Source organism: Mauremys reevesii, linkage group 9 (genome assembly GCF_016161935.1).
Source record: "Mauremys reevesii isolate NIE-2019 linkage group 9, ASM1616193v1, whole genome shotgun sequence".
Classification (NCBI taxonomy): Eukaryota; Metazoa; Chordata; order Testudines; family Geoemydidae; genus Mauremys; species Mauremys reevesii.
Window position 1 is genome coordinate 2,813,104 of NC_052631.1, and position 19,708 is coordinate 2,832,811.

Here is a 19,708-nt window from a genome sequence, read left to right on the forward strand (position 1 = left end):
GGGCAGAGAACCTGTGTCCATCCTGGTGGAATCATTCCTTGTTATGTCACAAATGACCGGATGAATCACTTGAGTTTCTCATTGAGGCTCATCGGGAATTAACAGGACTTCACTGGAACCCAGATGCTGAGCGTCTCTTGGTAAAATTGTATATAAACAGCAGTAACATCTACTATAAGGGTCAAACTAATAGATGGGGGTAGGCGTCATTTTCAATACACAGCAGCTGTTGCTATAGAGGGAGAGGAAAGAGTTAAGCAAGGCCTGAAAACTCAATTTTGTTGTCCGTCTTTTGGATGTTCTTCCCTTCTGGCTCCACTTTGCTCCACACTGATCACATCCTTTAACCCCCAAGCTAAAGTCATTCATCTTCCAATGCCAGCTGCTGGCCACTGGGAATTGGTCACTGCAAGCAAAGCGGCAGAGTCTTAGCAACCCTCCCTCCTGCAGCTGTTTTCTCCTCTCTCCCGCCTGCCAACAGTGGCCCAGGTGCCCTCCCTTGAGATCCAGGAGAGGCCCCCGGGTGGCTGAGAGGAGCCAAGCTGGGCTCATGGGGTAGCTATAAAAGTGAAGGCGCTAGAGGGTGCCAGTTCAGCCTTCATACCCTGCCAGGCCTCCTGGCCTGTGTTCTGCCTGTAGCTGCGTTTTGCAAACCCAGCGTCCGGGTTCTCTGGATGTAAAGGGAGTGGTGCTCTGTGCGTGCGTATTGGTGTGTCCCGTGGAAAGGGAGAACTGGGCCCACAGCATTAAGCTCTGCTCCCAGCTGCACCAGCGTATGATGGGTCAGCCCGGGATAACTCAGTGCATAAGCTCACCCGTTGCTTTTAAAGGATCCTGGCTTTGCCCTGTTTAATACATGGAAATACTCACTGGCAGCAGCCAGCAAGTCATTTTACAATAGCCTACACATTTCTCTCTCTTCGTCCAAGGCAGCTGGTTCTGTGTGTCTGTGATGAAGGGAATTAGCCCCCTATTTTTAATGCATTTATTTTCCAGTTCACACCTTCCCCCCCTCCACCCCCCGCAAAGGAACTGAACGTAAATGAGTTTGTCATTTTTCGTTTGACATCTAAGATCTTTGGGGCTGCGGCAGAACAGCTGCTGGCATGACACAACGGCAATTCTTGCAGCTACCCTGATGAAATCCTTGAGCAAATTAAGTCAGCCAACAAACTCCTTCCCCGGTGCCGAGCTGCCAGAGACCATCAGGTAATGAAACGAACAGGAGAATGGGCTTGCTCATGGAAATCTATCAGACATTCTGCCTCAGAGACACGCCTGGAAGTGTGACCCCAGAGCTCCGTCAAGGGAGGGAGGGCGATTACTAATAGGGGTTTGGCAGCTGAAAAGTAAATGCAGCTGAGGACCCAAACCCTCGAGGCTGGAGCCCCTTTCAGGCTCAGACAACGGCCACATTCTTCCCTCACTCTGCGTTTCGGGCGGGTTTACACCGGTGTTGGGGAGAGGAAAATCAGACTCAGAATCCACCCACCCCACACAAATGAACAGCTCTTTCCAAGCTGAGAAAGCCACCTTCTGCCTCTGCCTCCCTGGCATTTCTCCCTGGGCCTCCATTCTGTACACACCCCCGATTCCCCCTAGAATTCAAGGCAGGACACACAAAGACGGCAGGGTCAGCTCCCCAGTTTGTCCTCCTCTGCCTCTAGTCACCTCCTAGAACGTGCCTCCTAGAACGTCTCTTGGAGAGACCCCCGTTGTGGGGAGCGTGCTCTTGACTACGCAGAGTGGGGGGAAACCCACTCTGTGGCACCAGCCTCACTCTTCTGCCTCGGCTCTATGAATGGAGAGGTGATGGAAACGTAGGAGAGCGGAGGGTGGCTGGCAGGCCTGGGCTAGGGTGTGTCTGATTCACCTCAGCACCGGGGGTCAGCTGGGGAAATCCCTGAGATGGTGGATCCAATGGGGCTGAGAAGAGGGCCATGGGGCCCAGGAGCCATCATGGGTAGATTCCCTTCCCCTTCCTCAATAAGGACAGTTCATCTTGCCTCTTCCTTACCACCACCTGCATGAAAAATATTCTTCTGCCCGTCAGCACCCGGAATCAGCTACAGGGTGATACAGGCAATTACAAGAAGCCAGGTATTTTCTTTCCTTTCTGAGACCTGCTGTGAAAACAGCAAGTGGCCAAGTTTGCTTATCCACAGGTTGGTCCTCTTAACTATGTGGTGCCACTGAGCTGTCATCAGCACCTCCCTGGAGCAAATGAGAACAGGTGTGAAAGATGGAAGCACCAGCTGCAGTAACCCTGCCAGAAAGTCAGCCGGTATCTCGTAGCTATCGATTGACTCGGAATCAGGGAGATGTCTGACAACAGGTGCTGGCAACCAGCAATGCCTCCTAACTCACCTTCCAAGGGCAGGCCTGGAAAACAATCTTTCCAAGGTGCTGCAAGCACTGATCAATAAAGCAAACAAAGTGTTGTGTTGCTCCCCTCGTCCTTCTCTGCGTCCCCTACCTCCGCTCGCAGGAGAACATGGCACGTCACTGGGCAAGGTACATTTTGCAGCACCATCTGTCATGAGGACTGAAGAGACAGCAACAACAGTAACACTCGGGCAGCAGCTGCAGCCACACACAATTGGGGAGACCTCCCTGGTGGGCCTCCCAGGTTGGGGGAGAAGCTGGTTGGTTGGGGAAGAGATCTGGAGAGCTCGGCAGGGTGGGGACCAGGTCCTGTGGTTGAGGGAGGAATTCTCAAACTGAGACGCAGCGCCTCACACCAAGCATTGTCCAAAACGCACTCCTCTAAACCTGCGATCAGGCAGGGCCGGAGCGCCAGATGTCTCGATTGCTAAATGAATAGCGGGAGGGAAGTGAAGAGTGCCCGGAGGTATGGCAGAGAAGTGCGCCAGCAAGGGAAAGCTCTTAGCAGCTGGCATGACTGGGATGTGGCTCAGCATGCCAGGGCAGGTGGACAAGGCATCCTCACTGCAGATATGGACCAGGAGGGAGGACGCTCGCTGGAATGATCTAGAAGCCAGTCCTACAGTGAGCTGTGCACAGACAGGCACCTACACCTGCGTGGAGGTCAGTGCAGGACCGGGGCTATGCTGGTCCTGGTCCTTCAGGCTGTCGTGGTTCACACTGGACCCCCCATCCCCCATGGTCTCTGGTGGCCTCGAGTCATTATTATTTATTTGTATTACAGTAGCACGTAGAAGCCTCAGCTCGGGGCCCCATTGGCTATGGGCTGTAGAGACCCACTGACCTGAGGTGCTGACAGCCTAAATACAGGACAGACCAAGGGAAACACAGACACGCAGCATGCTAAGTGACTTGGCCAAGACCAAGCAGCAGAAACTGGGACTATAGCCCGGGTCTCCTCACGGCCAGTCCAGTGCCCTGTCCTTGCACCTGACTAGCTAAGATCTCATGGAGCTATTGTGTTTTGAAGACTTGGAGGCAACATTTAACTTGGTTATTGTATGGCAACTGTGATGTCTGTCACCGCGAGTGTGATGAGCTGTCACTCCAGAATCTCTCACCTGCACTAAACTAAACAAAGTCCATTATAAAGGAAGTATATAACTTGGTATCATGGACAAGTAGCTACTGCCCTGAATGATGTGGTGAGTTCAGTAACCACAGCCCCAGATAGAGAAAGGCCGATTCTTTCAGAGAGTTCAAGGCAAAGTGAGACAGTTTCTGACAGGCAAGTTTGAATTTAAAAACCATAACAAGAATCATAGAATCATAGAATATCCGGGTTGGAAGGGACCTCAGGAGGTATCTAGTCCAACCCCCTGCTCAAAGCAGGACCAACCCCCGACTAAATCATCCCAGCCAAGGCTTTGTCAAGCCTGACCTTAAAAACCTCTAAGGATGGAGATTCCACCACTTCCCTAGGTAACCCATTCCAGTGCTTCACCACCCTCCTCGTGAAATAGAGTTTCCTAATATCAAACCTAGACCTTCCCCACTGCAACTTGAGACCATTGCTCCTTGTTCTGACTTCTGCCACCACTGAGACCAGCCGAGCTCCATCCTCTTTGGAACCCCCCTCAGGTAGTTGAAGGCAGCTATCAAATCCCCCCTCACTCTTCTCTTCTGCAGACTAAATAACCCCAGTTCCCTCAGCCTCTCCTCATAAGTCATGTGCCCCAGCCCCCTAATCATTTTTGTAAATATATTCTCTCACCATGCCCCCACCTGCCCTTTCCTCCTAGCAACACGAATGACATGACAAGCTCAGAGACAGACACACCTTCACAATGAATGAGGAGTTCAGACAGAATAAGCATAAAAGGATTTTTCTTTATCTGTCTTATTACTTTAATTTGCCCCCCTAACAGAAAGTCCAAGAAAGGCAGAAAGAAACCTCATCAAACGGCGGAGTGCTTGACAGAAGTTGACAGGACCGCCTGGTTTTTAACTGGCTCTGTCAAGGGCTGGAATGCTTTCTTTCTCTTGTTGTTAGGAACTCAAAATATCCTCTGGCCTACCTCCATGAGAACTCCCTCTTTCCCAAAGGCTTGAAGCTGGAGCTGCATCTCCCAGCATGTGACATGTACACGGGATATGGAGAGAAAAGGCGGAGAAGAGAAATTAGGAGGAATTGCAAGGCAATTGCATAGCAAGACATATGAAGTCTATGCTAAAAATGGTAAGAGGACTCCATTGGTAGGCGCTCCCCACCCAAAGGAAACAAATGAAATAGTTTTTCACAACCAGGCCTTCCTTGCAGTTCCATACAACTGGTCAGCTTCTTTTGACAGTGCATGTTAAAAAAATAGGGAAATTTTCTTTTTCTATAGCATCTTGCCGCCTCCCCAAAAAAGCCAAAGGAACAATTCAAAAGGAGGAAAAGGACGACTAATCACTGGAATTGTCTGACTGAACAAGTCAGCTAAGATTAAAACAGGCAAAAGAGACACATAAAATAGAGATAGAAACCTGGACAAGAACCACAATTCAATATCAGAGCAGTGCAATGTCACCTATTAGCCATCTCAGAAAAAGTTGACTATCCACTAGTTTGGCAATGACATAGTTTGGCTGTGAAATTAGATATTTTCCAAACCACAAAGTCAGAACTCGATTCAAAATTCTGCAAAGTTTAGCTCTGGGGTTTGAGGCATTATCAATCGTAGCAGCCACAAGGCTCCTGCAGCTTGGCCAGGGTGACCAGCCAGCAGCACCGGGATCAGAAAAGTGAAAAAGTTTTAAACCTCCTTTGTGTGTGCACACGCACACATTCACACGCACACACACCAGGACATGCTGCACGTTCAGAGAGGGCTTATCAATCTCTCCTTAACGGGTCACGCTAAAGAGAATCACAGAAATGTAGGGCTGGGAGGGAACTCAAGAGTTCATCAAGTCCAGGCTTCTGTGCTGAGCCAGGAACAAGTAGACTAGATCATCCCGAAGCAGCACCAGACCCCACCAGAACTATAGAAACAAAACCTGCAAACATACCTCCATTGCTACAATGACCAACACCCCTCACAACACACCTTTCAAGATCCGTGGGTCCTACATGTGCCTATCACAACATGTGCCGTACCTAATAAAAGCAGCCGTACTGGGTCAGACCAAAGGTCCATCTAGCCCAGTGTCCTGTCTTCCAACAGTGGCCAATGCCAGGTGCCCCAGAGGGAATGAACAGAACAGGGAATCACCAAGTGATCCAACCCCTGTCGCCCATTCCCAGCTTCTGGCAAACAGAGGCTAGGGACACCATCCCTGCCCATCCTGGCTAATAGCCATTGATGGACCTATCCTCCATGAACTTATCTAGTTCTTTTTTTAACCCTGTTATAGACTTGGCCTTCACAAGATCCTCTGGCAAAGAGTTCCACAGGTTGACTGTGCGTTGTGTGAAAAAATACTTCTTTTTGTTTGTTTTAACAAAAGTGCACTAAATGCCCCAATAACAACAACAAGGGTGAAACCAGACAATCACTGTTCTCTCGAATGAACTTGCAGAGGAAAATGATAAAAGAGAAAAACACCCTATCACCCATGGGTGAACACTTTTACCAAAGTGATCACTCCCTATCAGTCCTCAGCCTCAAAGGAAAACTGCAGAACACCTTCAAAAGAAAAGCCTAGGAGCTTAAATTAATGACTCTGCTACATACTACAAATCATGGACTGAACAGAGACACTAGATTTATGGCTTATTACAACAATCTGTAACCTACTAACCCGCTCTTTTTGTCCTGTGATTACAGGGGTGTTAACGGGCCACTTCACTTGAATGGTCCCTTAGAATATGTGCTAATTACTTATGCTAAACTATCTGCTCCGCTTTGTAATTTGCTGTGGCACTCTGAGTACCTTTCGCACCAACAGAAGTTGGTCCAATAAAAGATATTACCTGACCCACCTTGGCTCTCTAATATATTGGGACCGACACGGCTACAACACTGCATAGACCATCCCTGACAGGTGTTTGTCCAACCTGTTCTTTAAAACCTCCAATGGTGGAGATTCCACAACCTCTCTGGGAAGCCTGTTCCAGATTAACTGTCCTTATAGTTAGTGTTTCCTAATATCTACCTAAATCTCACTTGCTGCTGATTAAGCCAATTACTTCTTGTCCTACATTCAGTGGACATGGCGAACAGTTAGGAGTCCGGTGGCACCTTAAAGACTAACAGATTTATTTGAGCATAAGCTTTCGTGGGTAAAAAACCTCACTTCTTCAGCCCTTAACATATTTGAAGACTTATCAGGTTCCCCCTTCAGTCTGCTTTTCTCAAGAATAATTTTTTTTTTAACCTTTCCTGGTAGGTCAGGTTTTCTAAACCTTTGATCATTTTTGTCGCTCTCCTCTGGACTCTCTCCAATTTGTCCACATCTTTCCAAAAGTGCAGCACCCAAAACTGCACACAGCACTCCAGCTGAGGCCTCAGAAGTGCTGAGAGGGACAATTACCTCCTGTGTCTTACAAACGGCATTCCTGTTAATATTCCCCTGAATGATATTAGCCTCTTTTGCAACTGCATCACATTGTTGACTCATATTCAATTTGTGATCCACTACAACCCCCAGACACTTGCTAGTAGTACTATTGCATGGCCAGTTATTCCCCATTTTGGAGTTGTGCATTTGATTTTTCCTTCCTAAATGGTGTACTTTGCGCCTGTCTTTACTGAACTTCATCTTCTTGATTTCAGACCTGTTCTCCAATTTGCCAAGGTTGTTTTGAATTCTAATCTGTCCTCCAGTCTGCTTGCAGCTCTCCCAGTGTGTAATGCTCTCCCAGGTGACTTCCTATTTTAGCCTAGAGGATGTGAAGTCAGGAATCCTGGCTTCTGTTCCCAGATTTGTCACTCGTTCTGTGTGTGACCTTGAGCCCCAAAACAGCGAAGCAATTATGTGTTAAAAAACACGTGCTTACATGCTTTGCTGGATTGAGGTCTTGATCTGTCTTTGACTCAGTTTATCTGCCTGTACGAGTATAGCTCCATTAAACGTTTCTGGATTGCTTTGAGATCGTAACCTCAGAGGAGTTATAGACATTCCACATATTAGCATTAACTCCTGCCTGAACAAGAGAAGGACGCCATTCAAAATTATGAGGCAGCCACTGCTTTTCAGGCAGTTCAGGGACACGTCAGCAATGCGGGGAAATACAGTCTGTCCCCAGAGTTTTTTCGGAAGCCCTGCTGTCCATAGGTACTTGTATAGTTTTCTAACTGGATATGGGCCATGTCTGTTAACCAACGTGTGGCTCATTGCACAGGACGAAGTTATGCTGGGGGTTGCTCAGAAACTCGACACGTTTTCAACTTGCAATGTGAGTAGCTACACGCACAAGGTAATTAGTGTAAAGTCTGAGAACATTTCCCATGCTGAGGGTGGGCTGGATGCATTCATTTACTGTTGGCTTCTGCACGTCACAGCAAACCCTCAAATGTAAACCCTGCAGAGCTGAAATTCCAGGGGCACAACCCACACTGGGAGATTTACGGAACCCTTTAATTTGCAGGAGAGGCTGATGTTTCCAAATGAAGAGAGTGTCCTGAAAAATCCTGCCACCTTCTGTCAAGGAAAAGCCAAAGAATCTAGAGGGGAAAGGGAGTGGATTTGACCCCATCCTTCCATTTCTTTTCCACGCGGAGGGAGGTTTCTGTTCTAAGTGGTGGTGGTGGTGGGAGGGGAATAGAGGGGCTGTCATGCACTGAAAGTGAAAGTCTGCTCATTTGCACAACAAGAGCTGGGCTCAGTAGTGGTGCAGCAATTCAGCCTTGAGAACACGGAACATACAATAATACTGCATTGCACCAGGGATTGCATTCGAGAGATAAGTGAGCTACGGATAATAGACAGCTCAGGCTAAGCAGGGGCCTGACTCCGGGTGGGAATAGACTTTCCAACTGTTGGCCAAATAGGAAAACAAACTATCAAATAAAATAAAATACAATCAATATCCCCAGAAGACAATTATATAGAATTTTGATAATGCAAATATTATAGCAGTGCAGGAAGCAAAGAAGCTCCTGGATGCATTGATATGGTTAAGTTCCTATCAACACAGATGTTGTGATTAACGGCCTGTCCTACTAAATACAGTTGTGGCAAGGGGAGGATTTATTTTTTAACCCAAGCACACAGATATACACATGCTGAGGGCCTGATCCAAATCCCACTCAAGCCAATGGGAATCTTTCCATTGACTTGGATGGGCTTTAGATTAGGCACTTACTGAGCATAACAGCCCCCCCAGAAGTCTTTTTAGAATGAATAATATTGATCTTGCTATTTATTGCTATGACTGCAGCACCTTGGAGCCCCAGCCATTGAGCAGGATCCCATGGCCCCGTGTGCTGTACAAACACAGACCAAAGAGGTGCTCCCTGCCCCAGGGAACTTACAATCTGAGTGGAAGGGCTGGATCTATGCTGGTGTTGTCATTCCAACACACCTGTAGAGGGAATGCCATTGAGCACAGAGCTCTAGGAACAGGTATTCCCAGGCAATGCATCCCAGGCTCCCCTGTACATGTTCATGGGGCTACTGGACAAGGAGCACCCTCTGCTGTGTTTTTGTAATGGCCTACATGTGGGCTGACAGCAGGGCCTGCCGAGTGACAGTAGGAACCACTCCATCTTGAGCCGAAGGACGAGATCCCTTCACCACCAGCTGCATGAGACTCACTAGCCTGGTAAGTGCATAAGCTACTGAAGGGAGACAAAGCTCCTGTCTCCTAGTGTGGAGACTGGTCTGGGAATCAGCCGGCCTTGCTGTTGTAGCCCCATGGCCAGGGGCGGCTCTAGGCATTTTGCCGCCCCAAGCATGGCAGGCAGGCTGCCTTCGGCGGCTTGCCTGCCGCGGGACCAGCGGACCCTCCGCAGGCATACCTGTGGGAGGTCTGCCGAAGCCAGGGGACCAGCGGACCCTCTGCAGGTAAGCCGCCGAAGGCAGCCTGCCTTCCACCCTCGCGGCGCCAGCAGAGCGCCCCCCGCGGCTTGCCGCCCCAAGCATGCACTTGGCGTGCTGGGGCCTGGAGCCGCCCCTGCCCATGGCACAGGTACCCTCTCAGTCACCACTTTGGGAAATTGGTCCTGTACACAGAGTCAGCTCCAGCTTTTTTGCTGCTCCAAGTGGCGAAGAGAAAAAAAAAGGATAAAGCCGTGATCGGCGGCACTTCGGCGGCTGCTCTGTCGCACTACTTCATTCTTCAGTGGCAATTCAGCGGCCGGTCCTTCCCTCCAAGAGCGAATGAGGGACCTGCCGCCGAATTGCTGCCGAAGACCCAGACATGCCGCCCCAAGCGCCAGCTTGCTCCACTGCTGCCTGGAGCCGGCCCTGCCGGGACAAACTGGGCCTGGAAAAGCCTATGTCACAACAATGACCTGGATTTTTTACTGCAGCTGCCTTTTCTCAGCCATGCTGCCTTGGCTACACAGACATCCTCTCCGACCTTCAGTGACCGTGTCTTTAAAAGAGCACTGGCTAGTTCTTTGTCTCCTCATCATGGGCCTCTCCACAATCAGGGGCGGCTCTAGACATTTCACCGCCCCAAGCACGGAGTCATGCTGTGGGGGGCGCTCTGCCGGTCGCCGGTCCCGCGGCTCCAGTGGACCTCCCGCAGGCGTGCCTGCAGAGGGTCCTCTGGTCCCGCGGCTCCGGTGGACCTCCCGCAGGTGTGCCTACGGAGGGTCCGCTGGTCCCACGGCTTCGGTGGACCTCCCACAGGCATGCCACCGAAGGCACCCTGCCTGCCACCCTCCCGGCGACCGGCAGAGCGCCCCCCGCAGCATGCCACCCCAAGCACGTGCTTGGCATGCTGGGGCCAGGAGCCGCCCCTGTCCACAATAATTGATTATTAAAACAATAGCTCATAGTCCTATGTGCCCGGTGCTTTACAAACATTCACTGATCTCCAGCCCACCCCCTGAGGCGGGGAAAGTATCTCCATTTTACAGATGGGAAAACTGAGGCAGAACTCTGATCTCTTCCCAACCATGTGCTCATTTGTCTAGCCCTCCTTGCCATTTGCACATCCATACAGGACCAGAGACTCACAGATATTAGGCTAGTTCTGTCCCACAGTCGTGCTATTTCCAGCTGTATTCCATCAGCCGCCTTAAGGCGACCCAGGTCTGCTGTGGATGGTTGCATGGATAGCAGATGTCTAAAGAAAACCCAGGTTCTTTCAGAAGAGGGTTGGTGGCACTTTTCCCTCTGAGATCTTGTCTACACTACAGGACAATTTTTTAGCTGGTGCAAATACTCTTGTGAAGTCAATGGCCTGCACCAATGTACACCAGCTGAGGGTCTGGCTCTACCGCAACAAACACGTCAGAGAACCCAGTTACAACGTGATGAGAGTGTCCTGACCACGTTACAGAACAGTTTACTTTTGCAGATAGACCAGACCAAATCATCTCATAACCATGTTAGGTGAATCATGCAAATACTCCTTCGCTTGACAACTGGGTGTACAGATACCTGATTTGTATGAAAAGCCACAGTAACTGTGCACACATATTAGGTGTGCAATTGCACAGCTCTTCTATGAAAACAGTGACATGCTTTTCTTTATTAGTCTGACTCATAATGATTTTGTGACTGTTCTGACAAGATTGCAGGGCAACCCACCTGATGAAATACTAAACCTGATACAAGGAATTACATATATAACCTTTTAAAGTCATGTTTACGACACCCAAGTCTGCATGGGACTTATTTTATAGCACATGCCTTGTAAATGAAGTGCCTGACAAGCCCATTAAATGAGTAAAAATAAGGTTCAACCATGGTAAAATATGACAGCCATCAGCTTTGCTAAAGAATGTATTTGATACATGAACAATGCTGCTTGGTGCAAATGTATATTATATTGGCAGCACTCCATGCTGTGAAATTGCCTGACATTAATGCCTGAGAAAGGAATAAGCCCATTACCACAATACTGTGTATTGAGGAGATGTCTTTAAAAGGCCGCCACTGTATTACTAGGTGATAAACTCCATAATCTAATTAATTGTCCACAAATTCTGTCAGCCAGAGAACTTCCTTGCAGGGCAAAGATCAAAACTCTAGGCATCTCCTCCTTCACCCAGAAAGAATAATTTACTGTACATACCTTAAGCTTATTAGCAAATATTTTGCCTCCCAACTCAGAAGAGTTTTCAGAACACGTGCAACTGAGAATTTTTGGTATGCCTAAGAAAATGAATCCTTAAAGTTAGAGGCTGCTTCTCCCTCCCCGTCTTCTCTGGAGACGCATCGTGATGCTGTCACTTATGCTTGTGGAGGCTTTCAACGTTCTGCTTCTCCCCAGCCCCACCACACTAAACGGTGGCACCAAGGGCCTGCGACGTCCATTGACTTCAGAGAGATCTGGATCACATGGTAATCTGGGCTCAAGCAAATATGCATTTTAATACGGCTACATGTAAATGGATACATCTAGGAACAAAGAACGTAGGCCAGATGTACAGGATGGGGGACTCTATCACTGGAAGCAGGGACTCTGAAAAAAGGTGTGTGTGCATGCGTGTGTAATCAGAAGAACATGGGCTCCTGGTGCGACACTGTGGCAAAAGTGCTAATGTGATCATTGGATGCATAAACAGGGGAATCTTGAGTAGGAGTAGAGAGGTTTTTTTACCTCTGTATTTGGCACTGGTGTGACCGCTGTTGGAATCCTGTGTCCAGTTCTGGTGCCCACTATTCAAGGAAGATTTTGATAAATTCAAAAGGTTCAGAGAAGAGCCATGAGAACGATTAAAGGATTAGAAAACTTGATTTCTAGTGATAAGCTAAATAGATTGAGCTCCTTGAGTCTAACAAAGAGAAGGTTAAGGGGTGACATGATCACAGTCTATAAGTATCTACATAGGGAACAAATATTTAATAATGGGCTCTTCAGTCCAGCAGAGACGGGTCTAACTTGATCCATGGCTGGAAGTTGATGCTAGACAAATTCAGATTGGAAATAAGGTGTAAATGTTTAACAGTGAGGATAATTAACCATTGGGACAATTTACCAAGGGGTGTGGTGGATTCTCCATCACTGGCAATTTTTAAATCAAGAGCTCTGCTCTAGGAATTATTTTGGGAAATTCTCTGCTCTGTGTTATACAGGAGGTCACACTAGATCAGAGGTGGGCAAACGACGGCCTGCCCGTGGGACCCTGCTGCCCAGCCCCATAGCTCCTGGCCCCCGGTCCCTCCCCCGCTGTTCTCCCTCCTCTGCAGTCTCAGCTCACTGCGCCGCTGGTGCAATGCTCTGGGTGGCAGCGCAGCTGCAGAGCCCGGGTCTGACTCGGTGCTCTGCGCTGCGTCGTGGCGTGGCTGGCTCCAGCCGGGCGGCACAGCTGCCTGTCCTGGTGCTCTGGGTGAGGGCAGGGGTCAGGGGTGCGGATGGGGGTGGGGCGGTCAGAGGGCAGGGAACAGGGGGGTTGGATGGGGCAGGGGTCCCGGGGGGGAGCAGTCAGGAAGGAGAGGAGGGGTTGGCTGTGGCAGCGGGGCGGGGGGAGTCAGGGGCAGGAGTTCCAGGGAGGTCAGGGGATAGGGAGAAGGGGTGGTTGGATGGGGCAGGGAGGGAGTCAGGGGTGGGGGACCTAGGGGTGGTCAGGGGACAGGAAGTGGGGTGGGGGGATGGGTCAGGAGTCCTGGAGGGGAGGGTCAGGAGGCGAGAAGCAGGGGGGGTTGGATAGGGGGCAGGCACCTCCCCTAACCAGCCCTCCATACAATTTTGGAAACCTGATGTGGCCCTCAGGCCAAAAAGTTTGCCCGCCCCTGCACTAGATGATCAGAGTCTTCCTTTGGAATCTACACGGGCCTTTACACGGGCCCATTGTACACAAAGGCAAATGTCACCCTAAATGGCTTCCTCAAGATCACTCCGTAAGCTGGCGGCAGGGTGGAGAACAGCACCTAGGACAACCGAACCACTAGTCTATTCCCCCACCCTGGTTTCTAACAAGGACCGCAGAAAAGGTTAACCATAGCGACGAGCCTGAGCACTCCCTTTGCAGGCCCCCTATAAGTAGCCGTCTATTATGAATGCCATAGCCTGGAAACTGAGACGTTGAAATCTAGAGATAAAACTGTGGCAGCTTTATCCAAGAGAACTGAATAATCTGTCTAATCTAGTTAATTTGATAGTAAGTCAATGAATCACAAGGAATAAATTAGAAATATTATAGGAGAAGGGGACAAGCCACTATTGATTTATAATCTGTAAACAACATGCATCTTCCAGGAGTCAGCAGGGATGCATCTGCCGCTCGTGATGGTGTGTCACTGCCTAGGAGCTTTTAATTCAGCTCTTTGACCAAGTTCTTTTCATTAACCGCACACTCCCAGCCAGAGCAAAATGAATCATTCCTAGTGCTCAGAGTGAAAATTAACTCCCACGGCAACTTCCCCTACATTTGTGTCCCCTTCTCCTCCTTCAGCTGCCCATTGCCATTCACAAAGAAGAAGATGGCAATGGACAGGATAAGCCGGGAATGTAAAAATAAAGCGTAGGTGAACATGGACCGTGTGAGGACAGAGCATGGGAGAGGATTTCTATGTAATGTGAATCTGTAATGTACCCTGCAGCCGGCTTCTACGATTGAGTCGGATCAATTCCGCGTGGCTTTGCTGGATGCCACTAAAGGAACCCGAGTAACAAGAGTGGGTGGAACTGAGTTCTTGGGGATCTCAGTAGAGAAGGTCTCGGGGGGAACCCAACAGTTACTAGAGCCACATGGACTTTTTTCTCTCTCAAGAGAGTTTGGACAAAATGAGTCTTTTCACTGAAAAAGAAAAAATTTGTGGGAAAATGTCAATTTTGGTTACGCTTGCTAGTTTTTTGAAGAAAAACAGCAACAACATTTTAACTGAAAAGCTTTTTAAGAAATGTTTTTTATTTTGATTGAAATGTGGGACATTTTGATGAAAATATAAATACTTTTTTCATTATTTCCCACAAAAAATAATTGGTACCATTCAGTTTACTATCTCGGGATCTTTTGAACAAGACGTGCTCTGAAATGTTACTATGCCAGAATGGCACCTTCTTACTGTCTGGCTCAACACTGCGTGTCCAGAGTCAGCCCTGCTGACATTAATGACTAACTATATTTCTACTACTGCAGACAGCCCAGGAAAAGTGAGCGGGATTCTACCCTCCGTGTGCCTCACCCACAGCATTGTACACTGAGCTCCAGTCAGTTGCACCTGTGCAAACCAAGAATCATAGAAATGTCAGGCTGGAAGGGACCTCGAGAGATCACTGAGCCCAGCTCCCTGCACTAAGGTAGGAACCAAGTACATTTAGACCATCTGTGACAGGGCTTTGGTCCAACCTGTTCTCAAAAACCTGCAGCGATGTGGATTCCACAACCTCCCTTGGAAGCCTCTTCCAGAGCTTGCCCACCCTTATAGGTAGAAATATTTCCCTAATATGTAACCTACATCTCCCTTGTTGCAGATACGCTAGTTACCTCTTGTCTGACCTACAGTGGGCATGGAGAACAATTGATCACTGTCCTGTTTAGAAAAGCCCTTAACATATTTGAAAACTGTTATCAGGTCCCCCCTCAGTCTGCTTTTCTCAAGACTACATAAGGCCAGATTTTAACCTTTCCTCATAGGCCAGGTTTTCTAAACTTTTTATAATACTTTAGCTGTCCGCTGGACTCTAACCAATTTGTCCACATCTTCCTTAGAATATCAGGGTTGGAAGGGACCTCAGGAGGTATCTAGTCCAACCCCCTGCTCAAAGCAGGACCAATCCCCAGCTAAATCATCCCAGCCAGGGCTTTGTCAAGCCTGACCTTAAAAACCTCTAAGGAAGGAGATTCCACCACCTCCCTAGGTAACCCATTCCAGTGCTTCACCACCCTCCTAGTGACCAAGTTTTTCCTAATATCCAACCTAAACCTCTCCCACTGCAACGTGAGACCATTACTCCTTGTTCTGTCATCTGCCACCACTGAGAACAGCTGAGCTCCATCCTCTTTGGAACCCCGCTTCAGGTAGTTGAAAGCTGCTATCAAATCCCCCCTCATTCTTCTCTTCTGCAGACTAAACAAGCCCAGTTCCCTCAGCTTCTCATCATAAGTCATGTGCCCCAGCCCCCTAATCATTTCTGTTGCCCTCCACTGGACTCTCTCCAATTTGTCCACCTCCCTTCTGTAGTGGGGGGACCAAAACTGGATGCAATACTCCAGGTGTGGCCTCACCAGTGCCAAATAGAGGGGGATAATCACTTCCCTCGATGGCGGCAATGCTCCTACTAATACAACCCAATATGTCATTGGCCTTCTTGGCAACAAGGGTGTCATAAACTGTTAGTTAAGGGTTAAGGGTTTTTTTCGACCTGTAAAGGGTTAACAAGCAGTACCTGTGGACACCTGACCAGAGGACCAATCAGGGACAAGATAATTTCAAATCCCTGTGGAGGGAAGTTTTTTTTTCTGTTCTTTGTTTTTAGAGAGTCTCTCTTGGGAATTAAGGGAGTCAAGACATCTTAATCAAGTCCTCCCAGGTTTCTGCAATAAATTCTTCTATTCAAGCTAGTGAGTATTAGCAAGGAACTGGTATTCTTATACTTTTATTTCTGTATTTGCAATTCTGTGTTTTGCTATAGAATTTCTTTAATTCTGTACTGTTATTGCTTTTACTGAGAAAGAAAGGAGGGGGGATTCTCTCCAGAGATTGATAAGTTTAGACCCTGGGTATTGTTCTATCTTGGTACTACAGAGGCAGTTACTTTCTTTTTATTCTTTAATAAATCTTTTCTGTTAAGGACTTGGTTGATCTTTCCTTGGGTGAATTCTCAGGGAAAGGGGAGGAGGGAGGAGGACGGCATCCCTCTGTAGTTGGATCCCGGTATCTCTCCTAGGAAAAGGGAGGGGGGAGGAAGCAGGGGGGAATGGTTTATTTCTCCTAGGTGTAAGAACTCCATGGATTTGGGGCTCTTGGGATCCCCAAGGATTTTGGGGAAGGACTGTGTCCCAATACACGTACATTATTGGGTGGTGGCAGCTTTTACCAGATCTAAACTAGGATTTTAGTTTAGGGGAGTCAATGCAGGTCCCCATTTTGGAACCCAACAGCTCTAAGTGGGGGTGAGACCTATGACAAAGGGCACACTGCTGACTCATATCCAGCTTCTCGTTCACTGTAATCCCCAGGTCCTTTTCTGCAGAACTGCTGCCTAGCCACTCAATCCCTAGTCTGTAGTGGTGCATGGGATTCTTCTGTCCTAAGTGTGGCACCCAGATCTGGATGCGGTACTCCAGCTGAGGCCTCACCAGTGCGGCAGCTCCTTATAACTGTATTATCCTCTAGGTGCTTACAAACAGATTGTTTGATAATTTGTTCCAGTATCTTTCCAGGTATCGAAGTTAGGTTGACTGGCCTATAAGTCCCTGGATCGTTTTTGTTCCCCTTTTTAGAGATCAGTACTCACCCTTCTCCAGTCCTCTGGGACTTCACCCATTCTCCATGAGTTCTCAACGTTAATTGCTTCCAACTCCAAGATTACTTCAGCTAGTTCCTTAAGTGTTCAATTAAGTATTCAATGTTACAAGCAAAGTAATACACCTTACATGGAATGATTTGATCTACTCCTACACTGTACTTGGGTTCTAAAGTAACTTTCAACTCAGCAAAAGGCCCCAGAATCACTGTCGACAGCATAACATGCATCAATGGTAAAAACACAAATCTTATGGCATGCCAGGGAAAGGCCTAGAAAACACAGACGGCATTATGCAAGACAATCGTTCACTCTCACACAGATAACCGTCTTCAGCACTTGGCACTGGATAGCACAGAACAGAAAGATAGTCCCTGCCTCAAAGACCTTACAATTTACGTCAAGAAACAGATGGATAACGACATATAGCCTGGACCCTTACTGAAGATGGTTGGGGTTGCACAGGTGTGGGTGGGAGGATGTGCACAGAGGGCATAACATGAAGTCAATCGAGTCGCACAGGTGTTCTGAGAACAGATTTTGGTCTGCAGAACCTTTCTTGCTGGGGATGATGTAGGAGAAGGAAAGGACCCAGCTTGACTCCCAGGTTCAGTGTGCAGTGCTGGTAGTTAGAAAAAAAATAATTTTACTTATAAACTGAGCACATGTGATCTGGAGCCAATGAGCCATAAAAAACATGGAATCCCACATTGCCATTTATACAGTTGGTCAGATACTCATTTGCCTTCATGTAGGCCAGGCAAAGCAATGGAAAAGGGAAAAGCTTTCACTCTTGGTGGAAGCTTGGGGACCCATCCCACTATAAAAACAGGGTGTGGATTTAAATCTGTGTAACGCTACCTGACTGCATAGTGACAACAGCTGGGAAATTCGGAACTTTTTAGTCACCTTTTTCCTGGGGAAAGAAAAGCCGAGTTATTTTGAGAAAATTCAATAATTGTATGCAGTGCGAAGGTTTGGGTCAAGCTCTGCAAATCCCCAAGTTTATAGAATCATAAAAAATCAGGGCTGGAAGAAACCTCAGGAGGTACCTAGTCCAATCCCCTGCTCAAAGCAGGACCAACCCCAACTAAATCATCCCAGCCAGGGCTTTGTCAAGCTGGGCCTTAAAAACCTCTACAGATGGAGATTCCACCACCTCCCTAGGTAACCCATTCCAGGGCTTCACCACCCTCCTAGTGAAATAGTGTTTCCTAATATCCAACCTAGACCTCTCCCATTATCCAGCTCCATTGTATTTTGGCCTATCTACAAATTTTGTAATGTGAATGAGACTTACACTTACGTGGGAGATCTCTCAGCACTTTATACACTGACTTACAAATGTATTCACAGGGAATCATTTCCCTCATTGTTGAATTGCAGCTGTCTCTAGTGTGACACATAGTAGCTGTTAAACAGCTTACAACAACATGGCACTACACTTTTTAGGACACAACATGAAGAACAGAACAACACTTAACTGAAAGTAAAGGCATAATTTGAGCTAGGCAGAATATAATGAACGCCACTGGAATATGTCCAATGAACATCTTATTCTTGGGGAAAGTGCCAGGCAGTCTTTAATGCTCCCAAAGTTGGGAAGGTCTCAGTTTTACAGCTCATCCCAAAGCAAGCATCTAGGCAACCAGAGAAATATCATCATCTGCTAAGAGATACCCAGGTTAGTTACTGAACATATTTATGGCAGTGATGGAGAACTGAGGAAATGGAAGACTCTTGGATGTGCATGTTATGGGTAGCTCCATCTTATCTATCATGACATCCCCCATCTGTGTAATTCATATCAAGATGCCAACCCACCAGGCAGAAATGTAATGAACTTCTAGGCTGTCGCCTTGCAATAGGTCTGAAAAATTAAACTACATGGTGCCAAGTCTATAGGCAGACATTATGGGAAGCAATATACCAGCATTGTCATGGCAACATCACACCGTGACTTTGATTTTTTCAAGGCCAGGACAATGTATGCATTTGACAGAAGCAGCTAATTGACTAGCTCTCTGCTTAATGCACATCAACACAGCAGCATATTTTTGCTAAATGTCTCACTATTTGAGTTTTCCTGCCTCCAGCTACCATTAACATATTTTGCATTCATGCTTTGTATAAATTCCTGGTAATGCTTCCAGCTAAGGGTCCTAAATACACATTTAATTTATATTTAATGAGACAGTTAGCATGAGTTAAGCAAATGAGAGCTGGTTAATTAAAGCATATGTAGAGAGGATTGTGAAGATTAATCAGTTAATATTTGCAAAGTGCTTTGAAAAATATATGCACCTAAGTTTTGTATTATTATTATTACTGAGTTCAAATGAAGAGATACAGTCTATCACATAGCTGTTAATCTTTAATCAATCCGTTTCTCATGTGGTAATTTGTGTGGTGTCTAAAGGGTTAGGTGTAATAAGACATTAAGTGCAGGTTATTTGAACACCTGGTTTCTCGGCTGCTCGCTTGCTATTCATTCTTAATGGGCTAAATCATGAAGTATTAAGTAATTTTACATGGCAGTTTAACTGAATCAGTTAAACTGAGTTAAGACTGAGCAAAAGTTGACTCAGCGGCTGAGTATTCGGCCCGACAGGCAATGGATAACTTAGCTGCGAGAGGCAGCGTGCGCTAATGGCTCACACCTGGGCTGGGGGGAAGGATTCCTTGTGTTTTAATGCCATCTAGGCCTCAGCTTTACTGTGGGGCTTCAGGCAAGGAGGCCAAATTCCTAATGTAGCCACAGGTTGTAGGCGACTCAGTGTTTGTGTGTCCAGAGCCCGATGGTTA

At 47.5% G+C, this 19,708-nt stretch overlaps 1 long non-coding RNA gene across 1 annotated transcript; it reads left to right on the forward strand.

Annotated features, from left to right (window-relative positions):
• The first annotated feature begins 81 nt into the window (after positions 1–81).
• LOC120371314 lies at positions 82–2,427 on the forward strand. Its single transcript, XR_005584267.1, has 3 exons — positions 82–140; positions 1,075–1,209; positions 2,166–2,427. It is a non-coding gene; the product is annotated as an uncharacterized LOC120371314 (long non-coding RNA).
• Positions 2,428–19,708: the final 17,281 nt, after the last annotated feature.